The sequence below is a fragment of the Protopterus annectens genome, chromosome 5.part1 (assembly GCF_019279795.1).
Source record: "Protopterus annectens isolate FY-2018-M chromosome 5.part1, PAN1.0, whole genome shotgun sequence".
NCBI classification, from domain to species: domain Eukaryota; kingdom Metazoa; phylum Chordata; order Ceratodontiformes; family Protopteridae; genus Protopterus; species Protopterus annectens.
In genome coordinates, this window is record NC_056736.1 from 120,535,693 (window position 1) to 120,552,986 (window position 17,294).

The window sequence follows — 17,294 nt, forward strand, 5'->3', positions numbered from 1 at the left end:
TTCTATTTTACTATTTATTATTAAATATAGCTATACCTTTCACTGTAGCTCGTCTTTTAGAAAATATATAACCTTTGAGAGTAATTGCATTTATTTAGTGGTACTTTAGCTCTACGGTCCTGAAAGTCTTGCTGCTTGGTTAATACCACCATTTGTATAAGTATTAATCATACTAAGAGTAACTGGGTATCCTGATAGCCTTAAAATAGCTGGCTGGTGGCAGTGAATTTACTTCATAGTCTGGGTAGAGGTGGCATAGTGGGTAAATCTGTGCCAGTTTTTCCCAGGTGTGTGTGTGTGTGTGTGTGTGTGTGTGTGTGTGAAAATCAAATCTCAAAGAGTGTGTGTGTCAGCTACTTGGAACATGGACACAGAGCACTGATTTCTACAGAGAGAAAGGTGAAGTCTTATTTGGGGCCTGGAGAGAAAACCCATCCCCAGGATTGGTGTGTGCTGCCTGTGTGCTCTTAAATGAAATTGTGCTTGGTGCAGAGAGCTGCATCTGAAAATACTGTGTGTATCCATTTATGTTCTAAGCGAACGTTTCCCACCAGTGTCAGTGGTGAGGCTTGATGCTCCTTGATTACTGTCCCAGAGGAGGGATGTCACAATGAGTATAAAAAGGTAATAGGCTTAGACAACCCTTTGGAAATAGTCTGTTTTGACACAGGTTTTCCCTTCTACTTACCTTCACACAAAATGAACACTTGATCTGAAAATCTGAAAGATGTAGTTCTGTGAAGATAGTACCTGAGTTGTCTGTGGTCAAAAAAGACAGTCATCGTCCAGGTATTTTTAGGTTCAGGAAGGAAAACAGGGAGATAGATAGTTTGGCCTAAAGTAAACTTGGATACCATTTTAGCCGTAAAAAAGAGATAACTTCTCAAAAAAGCCAGTCCTTATGAAAAATTAGATAGGGTTCATTCACAATAAGAGCTTTCATCTCAGATGCCCTTCTTACAGAGATCATAGCAATCAGTAAAACTGTTTTCCATGTTAAGAACCTCAAGACAGCCAGATTATCTGGTTCAAATGGAGCGAGTGTTACTTCTCTTACAAAAAAAAATAAGATCTCAAGGAGGGCTTAAAGGTTTTCTAGGAGGCCTCTTATAAAAAAAAAATCAATAACATTTTGACATGAGTCTGCATTGAAAGAGGAGGATTCATGGACAGACATGCCAAAATGACAGATAAATGAACAATGATGGGGGAATAAAAAAGGACATAAGATAGTAACTCACACAAATATTGTAAAATCAGAGAACATCTAGCCCTGAACTGGTGCTGGTTATGCTGTTGGAATCAAATGGATAACCTTTTCCATTTGTTAATATATGATTTTCTAGTAACAGGCTTTCTTGTCTCCATTCGTACCTGCTGCACATCCTTAGAAAACAGGTACCTAAAAGGAACTAAGATCTTATCATCCGGGCAGTCAATTGAAGATGAATGATGTTGTGTTGTATCAACCCCCCCCCCCCGATCTTGTATGAGTGCATTCAGTTTGTGAAGAAGCTTGTGGTAATTGCTATTTGTCATTTTTAAGTATGGAGAACCACAGTTCCATGGGCCAGAAGAGAGGCACCATAATGATCTTGGGGGATTCTTTGTAAATTTTCAGAAGTACCATGGATATTAGTGGAAATTATGGAAAGGTATACAGGAACATTCCTGTCCAATGAAAAGAATAAACATGGAGTCTTGGAACAGAATTTTGCTAGTTGATTGTTCAGAGGGGAGGCAACGAGATCTACTTGAGAAATTTCCCACAGAGGGATCAAATCCTGGAAGACTGGTGCACTGGTCCTACTCAGCTTGTCTGCCACACAATGCTGCTCTGACAGAATGTAGTATGCCTGTAGAGTGAGAATATGCTATGAGGCTATACCCCAAGCTAACATAGCTAATCTGAAAAGGGGGTATGACCTGGTCCTTCCTTGCTAGCTGATATACCTCATTGCTGTGGTATTTTCTGTAACCACTTGAAGAGGTCCTGGTGACCAAATATGGTTCAGAGAGTTGAGTGCTTTGATGAGGGCAAGCATCTGCTTTACACTTATGCTTCTGTCTGTCCTTGGAGTCCCACACCCCTTGCAGATGTATCCCCCCAGAAACTGCTCCCCAAACAAGTCATTGGTTTCAGTGAGGCCTTTCTGTAGGATGTCTGCATCACTTGGGGACATAATAATGGCTCCCAGCTTGCAATCGTCTGCAAACTTGGTCAGTCAGAGTCCCTCCATGTTGGCCTGGACTTCTGAGAAGTAGATGGCAAACAGAAGAGGACCCAGGACTGATCCCTATGGAACTCCACTCATGACTGGTCAGAAGTCTGACTTGCAGTCTGCCACTTTCACACTGTGGGTTCTATCTGTGAGCCAATTTGCAACCCACCTAATGATATAGGGGTTGATGCCTAGTTTGGTGAGTTTATCAATAATTTCTGAGTGAGGAATGGTATCAAAGGCCTTGGCCAGATCAAGGTAGGCTGTATGAACTGCCATACCTTCATCCACAGCTCTGGTGACTGACTCAAGGAAGTCAACCAGGTTGAGCAGGCATGATCTAACTTTTACAAAACAAAATTGCATGGGATCTAGAGTTTGGAGATTCCATATATCCTTGTTAATTAGGTCCATGATGTTGTGCTTCATAACCTTACATATCAGACTCATCAAGCTAATGGGGCAATAATGTCTAGGGTCTGTAATCACTCTTCCTTTATGGAGAGGGATGACTGTAGCAGTGCGCCATTCACTAGGGCAAAGCCTGAGGTAAGGCTGTGAGTGGACAGGACAAACAAATGTGATGCCAGTTCACTTTGTAATTCATGTAGAACACAGCCAGGGATATTGTCGGGTCCCAAGGAAGCTGTATTCTTGGACTTGGACAATACAGCTTTAACCTGTGCTGCAGTAATGCTGGGTGCCTGGCATTCTTCTGGTATTGAGATTGCATGCATGGGTGTCGTGCATTTTCCCACTTCTGTCTTAAGAAGCGTGAAGTTATCTTTGGAGAAATTTTTTATGATGGTTTCTCTAATGGGGGTTGGGGTTTGGGGGTGGGATGTGGATGTCTAGGGTGATTAGCTTGTGGTCGGTCTGACCAATGAGGAATTGAACTCTGGTGTGGAACACCAGATGCTTATGTTGGTAATGTCCAGGTCTAGGATATTGCTGCCCCTGGTGGGGATGTGGATAAGTTGATCCAAGGCATTGGAATTTATGAATTCCAGAAAACATTGAGCAAAAGAGTTAGTACATGAGTAGTTTTCCCAGTTAATGGTTAGGTAGTTGAAATCGCCTATTATTAGGGTATTAGGTTGTACCATAATATTTTCCAGTGCATCAAATATGAGGAGTAGGAATCATGGTGCATGGTGGGGTATCTGTAGCAAGCTACAATTTGGATTGTGGTCTTGCTCAGAGTTAGTTGCACTTGGATAATCTCGGATGCATTATGCTGAGCAACTAGACTGGAGGTGTGGATATCCTTAATGAATATAAACATACCTCCACCTTTAGAGTTTCAGTCCAGGTTAGGCAGCCGAAAGGTGTTGTATGAATTATAGCCTGGCAATGCAGGGGTGCTCTCTGGTGCCTTGAACCAGCTCTCTGACACTGCACAGATGTCGATGTTCTCCATTTTAAGGAATGCCTCGAGTGAGTGCATTTTGAGGTTTAGACTTCTAGCACTGAGTAGCATTACCCTCAGATTTTGCTTGCATGTACCTGCTATGGTGGTGAATTTGTCATTTGAACCTTACCTAAAAAAGGCACTATAGGGGTGGCAACAGCATTAGCCAGTATCCGGAATCTCAAGGGCGACAGAGGTAGGCCATCTCTGGCAAAGCATCGTGGTCAGTAAATCATGTCATCCCAGGCAGACAGATACTGGATCCCCTGGAATGAAACCAAAAGCATAGCCAATAGTTGAAGTCAATCATTTTGTCCTTGTACTGTGGTATCATTCTGGGTGATGGCAGGATGCTACTCAGAGCTAGGGTCATACCTGCCTGAGCTGCAAGATCGGACAGCTCCTCCATGTCTCTTTTCATGTAGTCCAGGAAGGTACGTCTCAGGTCATTCACACCAACATGGACAATGACAGAATATTTGTTCTTGTTGTGGAGTGACCTGAGAGCATGCATTATGTGGCAGATCCTGGCACCCAACAGGCAGTTGTAAGTAACTTTCTCCTTGTTTATCCTGGTGAGTGGAACATCAGTGTACCTGACTATAGAGTCAACTATGACTAGAGTGTTGGGTACGTTGTTATGGCTTATGGGTTGTGGTTGAGTGGCACACTGAGTTTGTGGGCTATGTGTCATTTGGGTTGTATTGGGGGTGGAGGTTGCTTGCATTTCTGCTTTGGATGTCCCTGTTGCTTGGGCAGATTTTTATTGAGAGCCTCCATGAATGTAAGTGTGTGTTTTGTGTTTCTATGTGTATGTTTTGTAGTATACGTTTTAAGGGACTATGTGATGAGTGTGGTGTGGTGCAAGTGTTCTCCTCGGCTGTCTAGTCCAGTCTTGGGTGAAGAGAGCTTTGTTTCCAGTTTGGCTATATAAGTGAATCTCTCACAGGTTGTAGTGTTGGGTGGTAGGAGGAGAGGGTTGTCTGTGTACATGAGGCAATTGCTGCATTGCCCTAAGATGCCCAGATTCATCAGATAGAGAGAAGAAAACACTGAGCTGACCCTTAAACATGCCTGGATAGGTGCTTGTTTATTAAGTACTAGAAACTGTTTTCCTCTAGACAAGTGAGGAAAGTCGAATGCTGTAGTAGTGTGTAGCTTATTTAGTGCTTACAATGAGTTCAGATTGATTAGTGCATACAACGAGTTCAGATTGAGAATCCAGAATCTCTTCAGTAAAAGAGGAACTTCTCTTTCTTTTACCAGAAACTACTTTACAAGAAGGATCAGTAGGCTGAATTAAATTTAAGCCAGTCCCAGCAAACTACTTCTATCCAAAGGAAATTGAGGAAGAGAAGATACATGCTTGTTTTCATTTTGAATAGAAAATAGAGCCAAATATGTTACTAATGGCAACAGCTGCTTCCCCAGGGATGGGAACAGCATTTTTACACAACACAGAAACCTTCCCTGTTCTCTCTCACAGGACAAACAAGAGTGGCTCTCCCTTGCCCACTGAGGGGACTCCAACAGCTACAGATGGCATGGCAAATCTCCTGTCCACAGTGGCTCTAGGGACTACACCAGAGGGTTATGGGGTAACAGATGAGTGCTCTGATGTACAACAAATGCTCACAGCAGTTGCCCACCTTACTCACTTGCAGCTAAAGCAAATTGCTGTCCTGCTGTGATAGCAAAAACAGTTTGCTTAATTTTTACTTTTTTTGTTGTTGGACTAAGAACTATCTGCAGAATCGGTAGTTTGTTCCATGGTGAAGCTAAAAATGGTGCCTCTTTCCCAGGGAAGACATACAGCAAATGCTGGTAAAACTAACAGTACAGAAAGGTACTCTTCTGATAGAAAATAACACAGTAGAAAACCCTTTAGAACCCTATTGCAGCCCAACATTAGAAAGAAAACACACAATTTCTCCATTAAAAATATGTTTTTACTTAGTTTGCACTACTTTTAAACTGACAGAAAGAAATGAGTGCACCATTTAAAAGAACTTTACAGTCTTTAAGTAGTCCATTAAATAACACTATTCCTATTTTTAAATATAATTTATGAACAGGAAACTAATAAAACAACAACAACATTTAAGAAAATGTAATTTTATTCCCCAACGGGAACTTATCTGCGCAGCAAAGAAAAGCACAAGCTGACCATTGGTCCTCAAAAGCCTCAGATGAGCATACTCTTCAGCAAAAGTAAAGCTCTGAAGGTCTTCTCTTCCAAACTTATCTGTTGGTCAACTCAGTTCAAGTTGTTTGACAGTTCTGGTGTGTAGAAGGTACCCTGAAACTTGGGAAGCTGGCTGGCTATTATACTTGGCACAATATAACCCATATAGCTAAGTCTACTGCAGTAGTGACTTATATAAAGAACATCTATGAGGGTCAGCATATTAAATTTTTACTCAGTATCCTGCAACAGTGGTGTAGTTACTATTGTTCAGATGACCTATTGTTGAAATGAGGATCAGGCTCTTGACTGCAGAGGCAGGGAAGATGGGTGTGGTCATCTTTGGCGGAGGGGTGATTATTAGTTATACATGTTCTCTGTTTAAATTATGACCAGAGTTCTGCCAAAGAGCAGGGTTAGACCTAGAACTAGAGGCTTTTCAGAAGAGGAAACAGACATTAACAACCAAGCTAAATTTGGTAACCTTTCTTTATAGATGTGGAGGAACACTTGCACACAGATAGTGGGGCATAGGTGGGTTATAAAACAAAGCAGCTTCCCACAACTCCACCACTGGGATGATGTAAGACCTTAAAACACAACATTTCAAGAGATGTCAGGATGCCATCTAGGTTACATAGTCCATGATGTCTGCCAGGATGATAGTCCATCTGAACAGTTCACCTTAGTGGATCCAATGGACCCCCCAATATGTGGGCTATCCTCAACTTTAAGAGTATACTAAGCTTGGGTATAGATGGAGCAGGTATGATGGCGAACATGGAAGAAGGTGAAAAACATTGAGAAAAAAAGCCTTTGCAAGACAAAATGTTCAGCCTAATTCAAACATGAAGTGTATGTGATATGAACTGATGTCATCCTTGTCTGAAATTAAATTAATACCCTTTATATGAAGGCTGCCAGCCTAGCTAGATAGAGTTTTGTAAATAATTCTATGTCATTGTAAATATTAACACGATCCACAGGCTTGTGTAACAAATGTAAGAAAATTGTGTTATGTTCTAAGCTTCAGAAATTTAACCACACAGCACACCCTGCTGGAAGAAAGCTGATAAGTGAAGCATTTTGTGAATGTTTGATCTCAAGCTCAGAGATAGGATATCTGGGCTAAGAAATTCTTTCTATTGTCTTAAGAAAAGATGCAATTACTTGGTTTTATATGTAAAGTGTCCTTTATTGCTGTGGTTTTCTGGCAGGTGAAAGATTACAAACAAATGTCAAATGTTACATTTTGAGTTCTGTGAGCTTGGGACCTTTATCAGTGGTGTCAAAATTATGTAATATGAAATGACTCAGCAGTAATGTGTATATCAATTTAAGACTTTCTTAGAGAGAAAGACTGAGCATTTTGGATTTTGTCTAAAGCTGACAATAACTCATCAGGCACTTGCTTTGCTCTGTAAGTAGGATGTTAGATCTTAATATTTCTCTTAGAGATAGGTAGAAATAGTAAGATTAGTCTAGCTGTTTTCTATATTGATGTCAGACTATCCTACAATATTATTTTAAAGTTTCCTGTGATTTTTGTTGAATTGTGTTGAATGAATAAGTATTGTCTTGTATTGTTATTATTTATCATTAAATATTTTGAACCACTCAACTGTAGCTATTTTGTGTAGAGGTAATTTAAGCTCTAGAGTACTTGCATGTATTTAGTGATACTATCCAAGCCTCTTCAATAATATTGCTGCTCAGTTACACTTACTATTTGGATAACAGTAATGTTACACAGTGAAATTGGTCACCCTTTGGGAAGGACCTTATAGTAGCTGATAACAGTGGTTGGTGGCAGTGATTTCTACCTTTTAGTCAGGAGAGAAGGGGGCATAGCTGGAAAACCTGTGCCATCCTTCCCCAGGAGTGTCTGTATGTTTGTATATAAATCAAATCTTAAAGTGTGTGTGTGTGTGTCAGCTACTTGTGCTGGCACACGGATTACTGGTTGGACAGAGAGGGTGCTGAAGGTTTTAGGTTGACCACTATGCTGAGATCTGGACCCTATGTCTTTGCCAGTGGGGAGTCTTATTGGGGATCTGGAGAGAAAGGGAGAAACCAGCCCTAGACTGACTGTGATCTCTGTGTGCTCTTAAGGGAAATTTTACTTTAATGTGTGTGTACTTGTTATTCTCCCCAATATGCACACCTCAATGGTGCTAATGGTGAGGACTGAGGCTCCTTGGTTACTGGACCAGTGCACAGGTGTCACATATTACTTGTTTGGCATTGATGGGATATCCACATCAGATATTAATTGTTTGATTGTGGTCAGATAGTCACATCTCATATTGCCTTGTAGTGGCGTGGATAGTGAATTCCTGTAGCTTGTGTACAATGATCACTGAAGGTGTTTTTACTCTAAATCAGCTACTCAGAGAACATTCAGAGTTCAGATCATAATTGTTTTATTTCTCTTGTTAGCTTAGTTAGTCAGGGAGAACATGTAAGCATGTCATCAGAGGAATATGGCAATCTGACAATGAGCCAGTTGGCTGAAATGTGCCAGGTTAAAGGAATGGTGCATGGAAACCTGACTAAAGCAGACATAGTTGCAGCTTTGGTCACAGCTGCATCAGAAAATAGCAGCCAGGTGGGCAATCAGACTGGCTGTGGAGATGTACACTGTTCAGAGAATGGACAGCTCAACCTTTCTGCAGGGGACTTAAAAATCCATCTGCAGCTAAAGAGACTTGAGTTGGAGGCCAGGTGTTTGGAAAAAGGAAGCAGCAGAGAGACTGAGACATCTACATTCTGAGGAGAATGAGAAACTGCTATGCCTGGAAGCTGAGGAGAAGGAGAGGTAGAGGCAGCATGAAAAGAAGATGGTGACTCTTCTCCAGAGTCATGGAGGTAATGAGGAAGTGAATTACTGGACCCCAAAAGTACAAAAGGTCAGTAATTTTTTTCTGCAGTTTACAGAAGGGGATAATTTTAATAGTTTCATTCATATGTTTGAGAGGGTATGTAGACAGTATGATGTGGACCAAAGGCTCTGGGTATGGTTCATCTATTGTTCATCTGCATGGGTGTCATGCAGTTTCCCACTTCTGTCTTAAGAAGTGTGAAGTTAGCTTTGGAGAAATTTTTTATGGTGGTTTCCCTAATAGGGGTTGGGGGCAGGATGTGGCTGTCTAGGGTGATTAGCTTGTGGTCGGATCTAACCAATGAGGAATTGACCTAGGGTTTGAAACACCAGTTTCCTATGTTGGTAATGACCAGGTCTAGGATATTGCTGTCCTCGGTGGGGGTGGGGATAAGTTGATCCAAAACATTGGAATTTATGAATTCCAGAAAACATTGAGCAAGAGATTTGGTACATGAGTAGTTTTCCCATTGAATGGTGAGATAGTTGAAATCGCCTTTTATTAGGGTGTTAGGTTGTACCCTAATATTTTCCAGTGTGTCAAATATGAGGAGTGGGATTCCTGGTGCATGGTGGGGGATCTGTAGCAAGCTGCAATTTATATTGCGGTCTTGCCCAGAGTTAGTTGCACTTGGATAATCTCGGATGCATTATGATGAGCAACTAGCCTGGAGGTATGGATATCCTTAATGAATATGGACACACCTCTGCCTTTAGTGTTTCAGTCCAGGTTAGGTGGCTGAAAGGTGTGGTATGAATTATAGCCTGGTAATGCAGGGGTGCTGTCTGGTGCCTTGAACCAGGTCTCTGTCACTGCACAGATGTCGCTGTTCTCCATTTTAAGGAGTGCCTCGAGTGAATGCATTTTGATTTTTAGACTTCTAGCAATGAGTAGCATTACCCTCAGATTTTGCTTGCAGGTACCTGTTATGGTGGTGAATTTGTTATTTGAACCTTGCCTAATAAAGGCACTATAGAGGTGGCAAAAGCGTTAGCCAGTATCCGGAATCCCAAGGGCGACATGGGTAGGCCATCTCTGGCAAAGCATTGGGTCTGTAAATCATGTCACCTCAGGCAGACAGATACTGGATCCCCTTAGAATGACACCAGAAGCTTAGCCAATTGTTGAAGTCAATCATTTTGTCCTTGTACTGCGGTATAATTCTGGGTGATGGCAGGATACTACTCAGGGCTAGGGTCATACCTGCCTGGGCTACAAGATCGGACAGCTCCTCCATGTCTCTTTTCATGTAGTCCAGGGAGGTACATCTCAGGTCATTCATACCAACATGAACAATGACAGAGTCATATTTGTTCTTGTTGAGGAGTGACCTGAGAGCATGCAGTATGTGGTGTATCCTGGCACCCAACAGGCAGTTGATAGTAACTTTCTCCTTGTTTAGCCTGGTGAGTGGAACATCAGTGTGCCTGACTAGAGTCAAATATGACTAGAGTGTTGGGTACGTTGTTATGGTTTATGGGCTGTGGTTGAGTGGCACACTGAGTTTGTAGGCTATGTGTCATTTGGGTTGTATTGGAGGTGGAGGTTGCTTTCATTTCTGCTTTGGAGGTCCCTGTTGCTTGGGCAGATTTTTATTGAGAGCCTCTGCGAATGTAGGTGTGTGTTTTGTATTTCTATGTGTATGTTTTGGTAGTGTAGGTTTTGAGGGACTATGTGATGAGTGTGGTGTGGTGCAAGTGTTCTCCTCTTGAATGTCTAGTCCAGTCTTGGGTGAAGAGAGCTTTGCTTCCAGTTTTGCTATATAAGTGAATCTCTCACAGGTTGTAGTGTTGGGTGGTAGGAGGAGAGGGTTGTCTGTGTACATGAGGCAATTGCTGCATTGCCCCAAGATGCCCAGATTCATCAGGTAGACAGAAGAAAACACAGAGAGCTGACCCTTAAACATGCCTGGATAGGTGCTTGTTTATTAAGTACTAAAAACTGTTTTCCTCTAGACAAGCGAGGAAAGTTGTGTGCTGTAGTAAAGTGTAGCTTATTTTGTGCTTACAATGAGTTCAGATTGATTAGTGCTTACAACGAGTTCAGATTGAGAATCCTGAATCTCTTCAGGAAAAGAGGAACTTCTCTTTCTTTTACCAGAAACTACTTTATAAGAAGGATCAGTAGGCTGAATTAAATTTAAGCCAGTCCCAGTAAACTACTTCTCTCCAAAGAAATTTGAGGAAGTGAAGATACATGCTTGTTTTCATTTTGACTAGAAAATAGAGCCAACCATGTTACTGATGGCAACAGCTGCTTCCCCAGGGATGGGAACAGCATTTTGACACAACACGGAAACATCACCTGTTCTCTCTCACAGGACAAACAAGAGTGGCTCTCCCTTGCCCACTGAGGGGACTCCAACAGCTACAGAGGGCATGGCAAATCTCCTGTCCACAGTGGCTCTAGGGACTACATCAGAGAGTTATGGGGTAACAGATGAGTGCTCTGATGTACAACAAAATGCTCACAGCAGTTACGCACCTTACCCACCTGCAGCTGAAGCAAATTGCTATGCTGCTGCTTAATTTTTACCTTTTTTGTGTTTGGACTAAGAACCAGCTGCAGAATCAGTAGTCTGTTCCATGGTGAAGCTACAAATGGTGCCTCTTTTCCAGGGAAGACAAACAGAAAATGCTGGTAAAACTAACAGTACACAAAAAGTAATCTTCTGATAGAAAAAAAAGACAGTAGAAATCCCTTTATGGCAGCCCAACATTAGAAAAAAAAACACACACAATGTCTCCATTAAAAATATGTTTTTAATTAGTTTGCACTACTTTTAAACTGACAGAAAGAAATGAGTACACCATTTAAAAGAACTTTACAGTGTTTAAGCAGTTCATTAAATAACAATATTCCTATTTTTAAATAAAATTTATGAACAGGAAACTAATAAAACAACAACATTTAAGAAAATGTCATTTTTTTCCAACGGGAACTTATTTGCACAGCAAAGAAAAGCACAAGCTGACCATTGGTCCTTAAAAGCCTCAGATGAGCATACTCTTCAGCAAAAGTAAAGCTCTGAAGGTCTTCTCTTCCAAACTTATCTGTTGGTCAACTCAGCTCAAGATGTTTGACAGTTTTGGTGTGTGGAAGGTACCCTGAAACTTGGGAAGCTGGCTGGCTATTACACTTGGCACAATATAACCAATATAGCCAAGTCTACTGCAGCAGTGACTAATATAAAGAATATCTATGAGGGTCAGCATATTAAAATTGTACTCAGTAGCCTGCAACAGTGGTGTAGTTACTATTGTTCAGATGACCTGTGTTTGAAATGAGGATCAGGCTCTTGACTGCAGAGGCAGGGAAGATGCGTGTGGTCATCTTTGGGGGATGGGTGATTATTAGTTAGACATGTTCTCTGTTCAAATTATGACCAGAGTTTTGTCAAAGAGCAGAGTTAGGCCTAGAACTAGAGGATTTTTAGAAGACGAAACAGCCATTAACAACCAAGCCAATTTTGGTGACCTTTGTTTTTAGATGTGGAGGAACACGTGCACACAGATAGTGAGGCATAGGTGGGTTATTAAACAAAGCAGCTGCCCACATCTCCACCACTGGGATGATGTAAGACCTTAAAAAGCAATATTTCAAGAGATGTCTGGATGCCATCTAGGTTACATAGTCCATGATGTCTGCCAGGATGATAGCCCATGTGAACAGTTCACCTTAGTGGATCCAATGGATTCCCTCCCCCCATATGTGGGCTATCCCCAACTTTAGGAGTATACTAAGCTTGAGTTTAGATGGAGGAGGTATGATGGCGAACATGGAAGAAGGTGAAAAATATTTAGAAAAAAAGCCTCTACAAGACAAAATGTTTAGCCTAATTCAAACATAAAGTGTATGTGATATGAACTGATGCCATCCTTGTCTGAAATTAAATGAATACCCTTTATGTGAAGGCTTCCAGCCTAGCTAGAGTTTTGTAAATACTTCTATGTCATTGTAAATATTAACACGATCCACAGGCTTGTGTAACAAATGTAAGAAAATTGTGTTATGTTCTGAGCTTCAGAAATTTAACGACAGTGCACCTTGCTGGAAGAAAGCTGATAAGTGAAGCATTTTGTGAACGTTTGATCTCAATCTCACAGACAGGATATCTGGGCTTAGAAATTCTTTCTATTGTCTTAAGACAATATGCAATTACTAGGCTTTATATGTAAAGTGTCCTTTATTGCTGTGGTTTCCTGGCAGGTGAAAAATTACAAACAAATGTTACATTTTGAGTTCTGTGAGATTGGGACCTTCATCAGAGGTGTCAAAATGATGTAATGTGAAATGACTCAACAGTAATGTGTATATTAATTTAAGACTTTCTCAGAGAGAAAGGTTGAGCATTTTGGATTTTGTCTAATGCTGACAATAACTCACCAGGCACTTGCTTTGCTCTGTAAGTAGAATATTAGATCTTAACATTTCTCTTAGGGATAGGTAGAAATAGAAAGATTAGTCTAGCTGTTTTCTATATTTATGTCAGACTATCCTACAATATTATTATAAAGTTTCCTGTGATTTTTGTTAAATTGTGTTGAATGAATAAGTATTGTCTTGTGTTTTTATTCTTTATCATTAAATATTTTGAACCTCTCAACTGTGGCTGTTTTGTGTAGAGATAATTTAAGCCCTAGAGTACTTGCATGTATTTAGTGATACTATCCAAGCCACTTCAATAATATTGCTGCTCAGTTACACTTGCTATTTGGATAACAGTAATGTTACACAGTGAAATTGGTCACCCTTTGGAAAAGACCTTATAGTAGCTGATAATAGTAGTTGGTGGCAGTGATTTCTACCTTATACTCAGGAGAGAAGGGGGCATAGCTGGAAAACATGTGCCATCTTTCCCCAGGAGTGTCTGTATGTTTGTATATAAATCAAATCTTAAAATGTGTGTGTGTGTGTCAGCTACTTGGGCTGGGACACGAAGTACTGGTTGGACAGAGGGGGTGCTGAAGGTTTTAGGTTGACCACTATGCTGAGATCTGGATTCTATATCTGTGCCAGTGGGGAGTCTTATTGGGGATCTGGAGAGAAAGGGAGAAACCAGCCCCAGACTGACTGTGATTTCTGTGTGCTCTTAAGGGAAATTTTACTTTACTGTGTGTGTACTTGTTATTCCCCCAATGTGCACACCTCAATGGTGCTAATGGTAAGGATTGAGGCTCCTTGGTTACTGGACCAGTGCACAGGCGTCACATTTTACTTGTTTGGCATTGATGGGATATCCACATCAAATATTAATTGTTTGATTGTGGTCAGATAGCCACATCGCATATTGGCTTGTAGTGGTGTGGATAGTGAATTCCTGTAGCTTGTGTACAGTGATCACTGAAGGTGTTTTTACTCTAAATCAGCCACTCAGAAAAATTCAGAGTTCAGATCATAATTGTTTTATTTCTCTTGTTAGCTTAGTTAGTTAGGGAGAACATGTAATCATGTCATCAGAGGAATATGGCAAGCTGACAAGGAGCCAGTTGGCTGAAATGTGCCAGGTTGAAGGAATGGTGCATTGAAACCTGACTAAAGCAGACATAGTTGCAGCTTTGGTCACAGCTGCATCAGAAAATAGCAGCCAGGCGGACAATCAGACTGGCTGTGGAGATGTACATTGATCAGAGAATGGACAGCTCAACCTTTTTGCAGGGGACTTAAAAATCCATCTGGAGCTAAAGAGTCTTGAGTTGTAGGCCAGGTGTTTGGAAAAAGGAAGCAGCAGAGAGACTGAGACATATACATTCTGAGGAGAATGAGAAAATGCTAAGCCTGGAAGCTGAGAAGAAGGAGAGGTAGAGGCAGCACGAAAAGAAGATGGTGACTCTTCTCCAGAGTCATGGAGGTAATGAGGAAGGGAATTACTGGACCCCAAAAGTGCAAAAGGTCAGTAAATTTCTTTTGCAGTTTACAGAAGGGGATAATTTTAATAGTTTCATTCATATGTTTGAGAGGGTATGTAGACAGTATGATGTGGACCAAAGGCTCTGGGTATGGTTCATCTATTGTTCATCTGCATGGGTGTGGTGAAGATTCCCACTTCTGTCTTAAGAAGCGTGAAGTTAGCTTTGGAGAATTTTTTTATGGTGGTTTCCCTAATGGCGGTTGGGGGCGGGATGTGGCTGTCTATGGTGATTAGCTTGTGGTGGGATCTGACCAATGAGGAATTGACCTCAGGTTTGAAACACCAGTTGCCTATGTTGGTAATGAGCAGGTCTAGGATATTGCTGCCCCCGGTGGGGGTGTGGATAAGTTGATACAAGGCATTGGAGTTTATGAATTCCAGAAAACATTGAGCAAAGGATATGGTGCATGAGTAGTTTTCCCAGTTAATGGTGAGATAGTTGAAATCACCTTTTATTAGGGTGTTAGGTTGTACCCTAATATTTTCCAGTGTATCAAGAATTGAGGAATGGGAATCCTGGTGCATGGTGGGGGATGTGTAGCAAGCTGCAATTTGGATTCCAGTCTTGCCCAGAGTTAGTTGCACTTGGGTAATCTCGGATGCATTATGATGAGCAACTAGCCAGGAGGTGTGGATATCCTTAATGAATATGAACACATCTCCACCTTAAGTGTTTCAGTCCAGGTTAGGTGCCTGAAAGGTGTGGTATGAATTATAGCCTGGTAATGCAGGGGTGCTGTCTGGTGCCTTGAACCAGGTCTCTGTCACTGCACAGATGTTGATGTTCTCCATTTTATGGACTGCCTCGAGTGAGTGCATTTTGAGGTTTAGACTTCTAGCATTGAGAAGCATTACCCTCAGATTTTGCTTGCAGGTACCTGTTATGGTGGTGAATTTGTCATTTGAACCTTGCCTAATAAAGGCACTATAGAGGTGGCAAGAGCGTCAGCCAGTATCCGGAATCCCAAGGGTGACAGGGGTAGGCCATCTCTGGCAAAGCATCGTGGTCTGTAAATCATGTCATCCCAGGCAGACAGATACTGGATCCTCTTAGAATGACACTAGAAGCTTAGCCAATTGTTGAAGTCAATCATTTTGTCCTTGTACTGTGGTATCATTCTGGGTGATGTCAGGATGCTACTCAGGGCTAGGATCATACCTGCCTTGGCTACAAGATCGGACAGCTCCTCCATGTCTCTTTTCATGTAGTCCAGGTAGATACATCTCAGGTCATTCACACCAACATGGACAATGACAGACTCATATTTGTTCTTGTTGTGGAGTGACCTGAGAGCATGCATTGTGTGGTGGATCCCGACACCCAACAGGCAGTTGATAGTAACTTTCTCCTTGTTTAGCCTGGTGAGTGGAACATCAGTGTGCCTGACTATAGATTCAGCTATGACTAGGGTGTTGGGTACATTGTTTTGGCTTATGGGCTGTGGTTGAGTGGCACAATGAGTTTATGGGCTATGTGTCATTTGGGTTGTATTGGAGGTGGAGGTTGCTTGCATTTCTGCTTTGGAGGTCCCTGTTGCTTGGTCAGATTTTTATTGAGAGCCTCCGTGAATGTAGGTGTGTGTTTTGTATTTCTATGTGCATGTTTTGGTAGTGTAGGTTTTGAGGGACTGTGTGATGAGTGTGGTGTGGTGCAAGTGTTCTCCTTTTGTCTGCCTAGTCTAGTCTTGGGTGAAGAGAGCTTTGCTTCCAGTTTGGCTATATAAGTGAATCTCTCACAGGTTGTAGTGTTGGGTGGTAGGAGGAAAGAGTTGTCTGTGTACATGAAGTAATTGCTGCATTGCCCCAAGATGCCCAGATTCATCAGGTAGACAGAAGAAAACACAGAGAGCTGACCCTTAAACAAAGTTGAGTGCTGTAGTAGTGTGTAGCTTATTTTGTGCTTACAATGAGTTCAGATTGGTTAGTGCTTACAACGAGTACAGATTGAGAATCCTGAATCTCTTCAGGAAAAGAGGAACTTCTCTTTCTTTTACCAGAAACTACTTTACAAGAAGGATCAGTAGGCTGAATTAAATTTAAGCCAGTCCAAGTAAACTACTTCTATCCAAAGGAATTTAAGGAAGACAAGATACATGCTTGTTTTCATTTTGAATGGACAATAGAGCCAACCATGTTACTAATGGCAACAGCTGCTTCCCCAGGGATGGGAACAGCATTTTGACACAACACGGAAACCTTCCCTGTTCTCTCTCTCAGGACAAACAAGAGTGGCTCTCCCTTGCCCACTGAGGGGACTCCAACAGCTACAGAGGGCATGGCAAATCTCCTGTCCACAGTGGCTGTAGGGACTACACCAGAGGGTTATGTGGTAACAGATGAGTGCTCTGATGTACAACAAAAGCTCACAGCAGAGTTACCCACCTTACCCACCTGCAGCTGAAGCAAATTGCTATCCTGCTGTGATAGCAAAGGCAGTTTGCTTAATTTTTACTTTTTTTGTGGTTGGACTAAGAACCAGCTGCAGAATCGGTAATCTGTTCCATGGTGAAGCTAAAAATGGTGCCTCTTTCCCAGGGAAGACAAAGAGCAAATGCTGGTAAAACTAACAGTACACAAAAGGTACTCTTCTGATAGAAAAAAAAAAACACAGTAGAAAGCCCTTTACAACATGATGGCAACCTAACATTAGAAAAAAAAAAACGGTTTTAATTAGTTTGCACTA